This window comes from Triticum urartu, chromosome 6, assembly GCF_003073215.2.
Source record: "Triticum urartu cultivar G1812 chromosome 6, Tu2.1, whole genome shotgun sequence".
NCBI lineage: Eukaryota > Viridiplantae > Streptophyta > Magnoliopsida > Poales > Poaceae > Triticum > Triticum urartu.
The window spans coordinates 328,072,584-328,083,517 of record NC_053027.1 but is presented as its reverse complement, the minus strand read 5'-3'; positions in this window follow the sequence as shown (position 1 = coordinate 328,083,517).

Below are 10,934 nucleotides of genomic sequence, written 5' to 3'. Positions count from 1 at the left end.
GACTATGTTACTACCTTCATAGTGGGTAGTAACATAAGTGTAGTGTCATGCAAAGCTTCATTTATTAGGTTATAGAGTCATATTGGATTGGGACATGTGATGTGATGTTACATTAACTAGCTAAGTTATTGAAACTATCTCTCTCCTCATTAACTTATTGCCACATAAGCAAGTTTGCTGAGTTAGAGTTGATGTAACTGCTGAAGTTACTCCCACTGTGGCTAGTCTGATACTAGCTAGTCGTCTATGATATACTAGCTATGTAACACCCACAATGCGGCTATATCTCCCACGTGTCGGGGCATGACTTAGAGGCATAGCTGCATGGTAGGCATGTCACAAGAGGGGTAATCTTTACACATCCCATGTACTAAATAAGAAAGGGATAAAGAGTCGGCTTACAATCGCCACTTCACACAATACATAAATAATCCATACATCAACCAAAATACAATCAAAGGTCCGACTACGGAACCAAAATAAAGAAAGACAACCCCAAATGCTAGATCCCCGATCGTCCCAACTGGGCTCCACTACTGATCAACCAGAAAAGACAAATAACAACGACCAAGATCTTCATCGAGCTCCCACTTGAGCTTGATTGTGTCACCTGCACTGGTATCATTGGCACCTGCAACTGTTTGGAAGTATCTCTGAGTCAAGAGCACTCAACAATCTCACACCTGCGAGATCAAGACTATTTAAGCTTATGGGTAGGAAAGTGGTAATGTGGTGGAGCTGCAACAAGCACTAAGCATACATGGTGGCTAATGTACGCAAATGAGAGCGAGAAGAGAAGCAACGCAATGGTCGGGAAGCTAGAAGTGATCAAGAAGTGATCCTGAGACTACTTACGCACAACCATAACACAAGAACCGTGTTCACTCCCCGGACTTCGCTGGAAAGAGACCATCACGGCTACACGCGCGGTTGATGCATTTTAATTAAGTTAAGTGTCAAGTTCTCTACAACCAGATATTAACAAATTCCCATCTGCCACATAACCGCGGGCATGGCTTTCGAAAGTTCAAACCCTGCAGGGGTGTCCCAACTTAGCCCATCACAAGCTCTCATGGTCAACGAAGGATATTCCTTCTCCCAGGAAGACCCGATCAGACTCGGAATCCCGGTTACAAGACATTTCGACAATGGTAAAACAAAACCAGCAAAACCACTCGATGTGCCGATAATCCCGATAGGAGTCGCACATATCTCGTTCTCAGGGAAACACCGGATGAGATAGGCTAGGAGTAAAACCAACCCTCGAGTTTCCCCGTGGTGGCCCCACAGGCGGCTCGATTCGGACCAACACTTAGAGAAGCACTGGCCCGGGGGGGTTAAACTAAAGATGACCCTCGGGAGCGCGACTCCCAAGGGAAAAGTAGGTGGTGGTGAGGCAAATGGTAAAACCAAGATTGGGCCTTGCTAGAGGAGTTTTATTCAAAGCGAACCGTCAAGGGGTTCCCATAACACCCAACCGCGTAAGGAACTCAAAATCAAGGAACATAACACCGGTATGCCGGAAACTATGGCGGCAAGAGTGGGACAAAACACCAGGCATAAGGCCGAGCCTTCCACCCATTACCAAGTACATAGATGCATTAAAGTAAATAAGAGATAATGTGATATCCCAACATATCCATGTTCCAACATGGAACAATCTACATCTTCACCTCCAACTAGCAACGCTATAAGAGGGGCTGAGCAAAAGCGGTAACATAGCCAAACAACGGTTTGCTAGGAAAGGTGGGTTAGAGGCTTGACATGGCAATATGGGAGGCATGATATAACAAGTGGTAGGTATTGTGGCATAGTAATAGAGCGAACAACTAGCAAGCAAAGATAGAAGTGATTTCGAGGTTATGGTCATCTTGCCTGCAAAGTTCTCAGAGTTGACGAAAGCTTGATCCTTGTTAGCATACTCAATAGGTTCCTCGATCATGTACTCGTCTCCCGGCTCTACCCAAAGCAAGAACACAAGCAACAGACCAACAATCAATCATGGTGCAATGCACAAGCAACATGATGCAAAACATGGCATGATATGCAAGAAATGATATGCAATGCATGTGCGTGCTCCGGAAGGAAAAGGGAGAAAAAGGCATAAACTTGGCAAACCAAGCATTCCGCTAGAAAGATGAGATGATTTCGGTTGAAATTGATATAAAGATCACCGGAATCAGATGCACGGTTTGCAAATGGCAAGGAAAACAATAATAGCACAAATCTGTGATTAACAGCACGATGCCATCTCGAATGCAACAAGAAACTAAGCTACTGCACTCCAATATATCAACAAGGCATATGGCAGTGATGCACTCAAGATGCTTGACAAAACATGAACACTGAGCTACGGCTAAATCACACAAGAGCAAGTTCAAACAAGCATGGCAAAAGTGCAAAAGATATCAGCATAACAGACTTGGTGAAAACACTAACATGTCAAAAACAACATCAGGAAGCCCTATTTAGAGCTAGCAAACAACATGCTACATGAACATATCATAGCAATACAAGGAATGGAATGAATCTACTGAAAGCATATAACAAAACACCCTTACTGATCATGAGCCAAAACGGCACAGAAGATATGATGGCACTCATATAAACATAGCAAGTTTTATTAACAGTTTCAGAATTAGCAGAAAACAGAGCATGGCATAAACAGAATTATGAAGGCATCTTTGCGAGCTCGAAACACTGAAAACAAAGCATTGCATGACAAGAAAAGCATAGCATCAACAAGATGACATGTTCAAGAAGCTAACCATGTCAAGAGCAAGTTCATAGCATGCATGGATCACAAACAACAACCATGGCAAAATTGATTAACATGTAAACAATCTGCCAGGAACATTTTGTAGCAAAAGTATAAAAAGATTAAGACATGCTAGGGCACACCATAATTACAAACATGGGCATGGATGGATAGATCATAACCATATGTTCAAAACATCCTTACTGAAGCAACTCAAAACAAGCATATGGATCTCACTATAGCATCATGTTTACATGGCATAAAAATAACAGAAGGAAAATGAATTAGCCAAAACCTAAGTCCCTGAAAACAGCAATATCACGAAGGCTACTTTGCATGCTTGTGCTAGTCACCACATAGATCACAAAAATACATGGCAAGCAACACTCTAAAGATGGCATGGCATAGATCAAAACACATGTAGAGCTCATGCCCATGTGAAGCACACATTAAATGTGAAAAAATGCCAAAACATCATAATCTGATAAGTAACAGGAGTAAACATTTTATAGCACTCTTTCATCAATGATTAGGGCATCAAGATGGACTCAAACAAACATGTCACAATGGAATGAAATGAAGAGCATCTCCCAAAACGGAGCTACGAGCAAGAAGTTATGGCACGCTATGAGATGATATTTCTAAGGACTTAGTGAAAAACTACCAGCGCGAAAACGGGATCTAGATCGGGGAAGCTCCATCTCTGCAATAGAACAGCGCGGGTTGAACTCAACGGCGACGGTGGGGCGGCATGGGACTCCGGCAGGCATCGGGGAGGCCGAGCATGGGTGGATCCGGGCATGGGGAATCAATTCCTGGTGACGAGGCGGCTTGTGGCGGCGCGGACGCGGAGATCGGGGCGGCCATAGTGGTCCTGCAAGGTTCCAGAGAGAGAGAGAGATCGAAGGTGAGAGGGAGAGAGAGGTAAGGAGAGAGAGAGCAGAACGGGAGGAGAGCACGAGGGGCCGGCCTGCTGGTCACCGGAGACGGTGACGATGAGGCCCGGTGAGGTCTTGGCGGCGCGCCGGCGAGGTCAGGCCACCGGAGGATGGCGGCGAGGAGGAGACGGGGTGGTCGGCAATGAAGGCGAGCGGACAGGGAGCTCGGGCGGCGCGCGGGCCACGGTGGGCGAGCGGCGGCGGCGTCCGGGCCCGGGGCGGGTCCGCGATGGCCCGCGGCGGGCCGCACGGCGGGGGAAGTGGGCGCGGGGACGCGTGGCGCGCTGCGATTGGAGGAGAGCGGCGGCAGGGTGACATGGCGGCCTCTCATTGGTCAGAGCGACGTGGCGGTGGCGGTGGACGCGTCCGATGGAGGACGGACATGTCCGGTGGCGCGGTGGAGGTGAGATCTAGGGTTTCATCTGCGCGAAATTTCGGGGAGGGGCACATATTTATAGATAGAAGGAGTTTGGAGTGTCCAAATGAGGTGTAGGTTTCGCCCACACGATCGTGATCCGACGACGGAGGACATGGAGATCGTTTAGATCGGTTATTGGGCCGTTTTGGAGGGGTGTTGGGCTGCAACAAACACGAGGCCTTTGCGGTTACCCGGTTAACCGTTGGAGCATCAAATGGACTCCAAATGGCACGAAATTTGACAGGCGGTCTACCAGCGGTGTACCAACGCCACTTGGCAAATCTCGGTCCATTCCGAGAACGTTCGACACCCGCTCACGAAAAGAGACAAGAGGGGTGCGTCGGGTGCATGAGGGAGTGTCGGATTGCAAAATGGACAAAGGGGAAAAATGCTCGGATGCATGAGATGAACACAAATGCAAATGTGATGCACATGATGACATGATATGAAATGTATGACATGAACAAAATGCAAAACGAAAACAAAACCCGACCACGAAAGGAAAATCATATCGCATCTCCGGAAAAGGCAAGAGTCGGAGTTAAAAATATGGAAAGTTGTATCTGGGGCGTTACAAGCTACCTCACTAAGAGCATGGTTAATAATACAGCCAAGGGTCGGCTATAAGAAGTTGCCATGTCATATACAGCCAACATCTTAGCGGGCATGTATAATAATAAGTTTTAAATATGTACTAGTTTATCAATAGTTGGCCCACCTTACATCCTCATAAAGTGTCTTGGGTCTTGTGTTGCAGCTGGCTCTACTAACCAGGAGCCCTCTTCTCTTCTCTTTCCTCCAACTAATAAGCACATATATATTATTCTATTCCTTATAGCCTGCTTAGACTACCCACAGTGGGAGTAACATAGGTAGTAACATCACACGTATCTAGATAAAATAGATGATGTGGCAAGCAATAAATGAAGGTAGAGAGGAAAGTGGTAACATAGCTAGTTACTAGTAGTATGAGTGACATCACACATCTCAAAGCAAGATGAGTCTATAGCCTAATAAATGAAGTGTTGCATGTTACTACACATATGTTACTCCCCACTATAGAGGTAGTAACATAGACTAGCTAGTAACATTCTATGTTACTACCAATTGTGGCTAGTCTTATGTCACTTTATTGTTTACTTGCTCTAATGCATAGTATCATAGAGTAGCTAGTATCATATGTAGTACTTTATTCATATTGTCATGCATGACACATAGTAGCATAGCATTTATTATGATACGGTTCTTACATATTAACGGTTCTTACATCAACAGAAAATCGGGCATAACTCACAAATTCAGTACACGCGACAGTTCTAAATTGAACGAATTAAGTTGAAGGGTAGGCATAAAGACTAGTCTTACGGCTTAATTCCCTAGTACATGGGGGAACTGGGATCATAAAGTTGACCCCGAAGGAACATGAGGTTTTTTTGATGATTTTACGCTGCTCTGTTACACGGGTGCATGATCCCTTGGCTGGCAACTCATCAAATTCATCGTACTCGTCCTCATCGGCAACATCGTTGACACCCAGTACCCTTCTCTTCCCATGAATCGCTAAATGGCCGTTCTTATGCAAGGGGTCTTCCACAAAGAAAATCTGGGTAGCATCGCTGGCAAGAATGAATGGGTCTGCGTGATATGCCATCGTTGTCCTGTTAACACAGGTCTTCCTGTACTCATCGATCCTTACCTGACCAAGAGGGATCCATGCGCACCTGAATAATGCCACCTTAACTTTCACATAGTCAAGCTTCCAAATCTCTTTGATGGTTCCATAGTATGCCCTTTTATCAGCTTCATTTACAGTCATGCATTCTATTCGAACATAGTTGTTCTGATACAAGGTCTTCTGATCACGTTCCTCAGTGTAGAATGTGTATCCATTTATGTCATCTGCTTGGTACGTCAACACCATAGGTGATGGCTTTTGTGCCAACCATGTAGCAATGTCATCGATGGATCCTTGTGCCAAACGATTCTTCAGCCATTCGACATAGTTCTTAGTGTGCTCCTTCATCTCCACATCTGATGAAGAAACCATTGGTAAGAAGCTTTGGCATATCTTCGGCATAAGCGATGAGAACTGGGCTGCTAAGCAGTACCGTCAAATGTGCTTTCTCTGCCAATTCTCTGGGTGCAGCCATTTGCATGCCAGCAAGTACCGGCTTACCTTTCAGCCTTCCCTCGTGGCTAGATATTGGAAACCTATAGGTCTTTGTTTCATGTATTCGGTACAAAACTCAACCACCTCCTCCGCGATATAACCTTGTAGGATGCTTGCCTCTGGATGGTTTCGGTTCTGACAAAAGCGCTTCAGTATTCCCATGAACCGCTCGAAGGGAAACATGTTGCAAAGAAACACAGGACCACAATACTTTATCTCATCGACAAGGTGCACAGTGAGATGGACCATAACATCAAAAAATGGCGGTGGGAAAAACATCTCTAGGTTGGACAATATTCTTGCAATATCATCTTGCGTATGATCCAACTCTTTAGGATTTACAACTTTTTGCCGTAGTTGGTTGAACAAATCACAGAGGTTAATGAGTGTATTTCTTATATCTTTGTCCATCTGATTCCTGATGGCCACCGGGAAGATTTGTGTCAACATTACGTGGCAATCATGTGACTTTGTGTGTCCCAACTTCATTTTACCTGAGCTCACATCCACGAGACTTCTGATGTTTGCGCACTAGGAAGAGGGTGTCTTAACTGACAACAAATAGGTGAAGAACTGTGTTGCTTCTTTTGTACTAAAATTGTAACTCTGGCGAGTTTTGATGAATTTGTCATCATCTTCAGCTTCACTCTTGTGTTTTGATTGATCAGCAAGCATATAGAGCCATGAACCGTCACCATCCTTTCTTTTACCTTTAATCTTGAGCAGAGTACCAAGGATTCTTTCACATACATTCTTCTCTACGTGCATGACATCAATGCAGTGACGTACACGTAGAATCTCCCAGTAAGGTTCCAGAACACTGATTTCTTCTTAAACACTTGACCCTTGGGTGTTTGTTTCACCATCAAAGGGTGGTTCTTGCCAAGCACAACATTATTTTTTAGCCATGTTGTGGACCACCTCCCCATCATAGGGTCTAGGGCCCACACCTGTCTCTGCCGTACCATCAAATTCAGCTTTCATCTTTCTATATGGGTGATTTTTCCGCAAGAACCTACGATGACGCAAATACACTGTTTTGCACGAGTTGGGAAGTCTTCTGCTATCTGTCCTATCCATGCATGTGACACACCCTACATCTCCCTTTGTTTTCTGCCCCGATGTGTTGCCTAATGCCGACATATCTTGAATGGTGTGCACCAGCATCGCATGTAGATCGAAAATCTCCTTTCTGTAAGCATCATAACATTTTACAGCAGGTGTATCTATCCACACTGTCAGCAGTTCTTCTACCAGTAGCTGAAAGTAAATGTCGATGTCATTTCTAGGTTGCTTCGTGCCTTGGATAATCATTGACATCATAATGTATTTTTTCTTCATACACAACCAAGGAGCTAGGTTATATATGCACAGAATCACTGGCCATGTGATGTGATTGGTGCTCATATCGCCAAAAGGATTCATCCTGTCAGTACACTCCCCGAGCCTTATACTTCTAGGACCCTTGGCAATTTTTTCAAACTTTTTGTCGATTAATTCCCACTGAGCCCCATCTTTCAGGTGCCTCATAAACCTATCCGCAATTTGCTCATCATGATGCCACCGCAACTTCTTTGCCTCTCTAGGGCTTGCAAACAAACGCCTTAACCTTGGAATTAAAGGCAAGTACCAAACAACCTTGAATGGGATTCCTGTCTTGATCTTATTGCCCAATTTGTACTTGTCCTTTGCTCTCTTGCACTTGTATGGTGGATGCTTGCATGTGGGACATGCACGCGAATCTTTGTACTCACCGCGTGTATCTTCTGTACTTCAAGTTTCAATGGGCAAAAAAAATTCTTCGCTTCATTCGTGCTTCTGGGGAGCACATTATCTTCCGGGATAATTTCTTTGAAAAGACCTCACATCTCTGTGAAGCCCTTGTTTGATAGATCGTTTGCTGCTTTAGATCTGAGAAGCGCCAGGGTGGCACTCAACCTGGAATATTTCTTTTTGCAACCTGGATACAATTCTTTCTTGGAGTCCGCATCAATGGTTGGCAGATCCTTTTACCCAATCATATCATTTTTGGGCCCTCAAAATCTGCAATCATAGCAGCAAAATCTGGCATATCAAGATCGTCGTCATCTGCATCGACGTCTTGGTTTTCCAATGGGCGTTTCGGCTTTCCGGTGTTCCATTGGTAGCTGGACGCCTCTGCCCCGATGTTAGATTCAACATCCATGTGACACTGATCAGGGTTTGGCATCTCGCTTCCCTAGGTATCTTCATCCATGACCTCCTCTTCACCGTGTCTGGTCCAACGTGTATATCCATCCATGAATCCCCTAGAGACTAAGTGCATATGGACATCTGCAACTTCATGTGACTCTCTATTGGCACAATCAGTACATGGACACATGATGTAATCTCCATCACCAATTCTCCTCTTTGTGTTTCAGCAAAATTCATGAACTCTGTCACACCACTGATAAAATCTGCGGTTTTCCGATTCTTCATCCATCAAGATCGTCCCATCTGCAGCACACAAATGGTAATTAAAAACAAAACAACAACATTAATACACGGACTAACTGTTGCCCAAAGATACGTGCATAAATCACAAGGTTTTATTTTAATAATGGGACAATTGCATTTTTGCCCCCAGTTAGTTCCTACCCCTGGGTTTTTCCCTTACTTTTCGAGCTTGCTCAGTTTTGCCCTTACTTTTTCTTGCGAGGCCACTCGAATGCCCTTCCGTCAAAATTCCGTCCGGTCAAAGATGTTTGACTATTACTTTAGACTAAAATGCCCTTGGTCCCTGGCAGAGATATGTTCCTTACACGCGGGGCCCATACAAAAATAAAAGGAAATAATTAGGACTCCTCTCTCTCTCTTACATGCTGGTCTCACACCACAAAAGACAAAAAACAATGTCTCTCTCAACAGGAAGGAGATGACCAGCAGGTAGTCGTCGTCGGTGAATGACTGCAAGATGGACGGTGGAGACCATGGGACAAGAATGAGCGCTCTAAGGCGGGCTCAATGTTGTATTGCACCATCGCTGGGGGTTTCTGGAGCGAGCGGAGCATCGACTCTGACGTGGCTGCGAGATTCGGGCAGCGAGCTAGAAGGCAGAGGGAGGCACTGAGAGAGAGGAGGAAGCACGAGGGACTCGCCAAAAACACGTACATGTCCTAGTCAGGGGAAGGGAAGCACCGGAGCGAGGCCACGGACCTCGCCGGAGATTTCTGAGCATGGCGACGACAGGCACATAGGCTCGGGGAAGCAATCCTCGTATGGGATGGCACAGGAAGCTTCTGGAGAACCTCATGGAGATTACACTGTAGAGGAGGAATGCTAGTCACCGGAAAAAGAGATTGAGGCGGCGGCGGCCTTCACCAGAGGCGGAAAAGACGAAGTCCATGCTGTCGATTTCGAGCATCCCAAGTCAATTCAGTCCGTGGGGAGGCTCTAGACATGAAAGGAGCATTATCCATCATGACAATTTAAATCATGGATGAGGTTGGCCGTGGTGGTCAAATTGCGGCGGCGACACATGGCTCCTGTGGCTCTCGGTGATGATTTTGCATGGCTTTGGAGGAGGTTGACCGAGGAGGAGGAGGGTAGGCAATAGGAGGTTGACCGAGGTGGCTCCGGTTGCCATCGGAGGGGCTCGCAAGAGGAGCTCGCCGGAGCTCCATGCCATCGGGGCCGTCCATGCCGCATTGGGGTTGAGATAGACGGGGATGTGAGAGATATAGTTTATTTTTCTTTTTTTCTTTGTGTTCTAGGACCCACATGTAGGGGAGAGAGAGGGACTCCTATTTTATTTGTTTTTTTATTTTTCTTGTGGGTCCAATTTGTAAGGGAGAGAGAGGGCCCTGATTATTTAATTTTCTTTCTTTTAGTTGTTTTCAATGCGACCCACATGTAAGGGACATATAGCCTCTGCCAGCAACCAGGCGCATTTTAGTCCAAAGTAAGAGTCAAACGTCTTTGACCACACAGAATTTTGACGAAAGGGCATTCGAGTGACCTTGCAAGAAAAAGTAAGGGCAAAACAGAGCAAGCTCAAAAAGTAAGGGCAAAACCCGGGGGTAGGAACCAACTAAGGGCAAAAATGCAGTTGTCACTTTAATAATTATTGAGGGTGCTCTATGTTGTTATGCGGATGTGCAATGACAAAATTAATGGCCAGTCAATTTACACGCAGAGTACTAGTACAACACTACCCTAAGGAATTGAATACCTTAATTAAGCCACTCACGAAAAGAATACCTTAATTAATTAGCCACGCGGCGACCTCCACCCAGCAGACAGACAAGCGTGATGCAGTGGCATGCCAAGAAAGTAGGGTCGAGGAGCAAAGCTTAGTGTGGCTGCCGCCTGAAGTTCGACCTCCACTATCCCGCCGTCGATCGCGATGGATGTGCTCGAATCACGCCGCCGCCGACCTCGATGGTTGAGTTCCTCCTATCTCCCGCTGCAGACCGAGGATTGACCTCCTATGACGCCGCCACCGCCCACTGACGGAGGATTGACCTCTTCTCTGGTAGCCGCTCCCTAGGCCGCCGCCGCCATATCTATATGCAGAGAGGCTATTTTTTATGGATATATCCATAGAGCGGTTATTTACATGGTATCTCAACGTAACTCAATTATATGGATAGGATAGTACATCACATATGGTTATGTAACGACAACTGT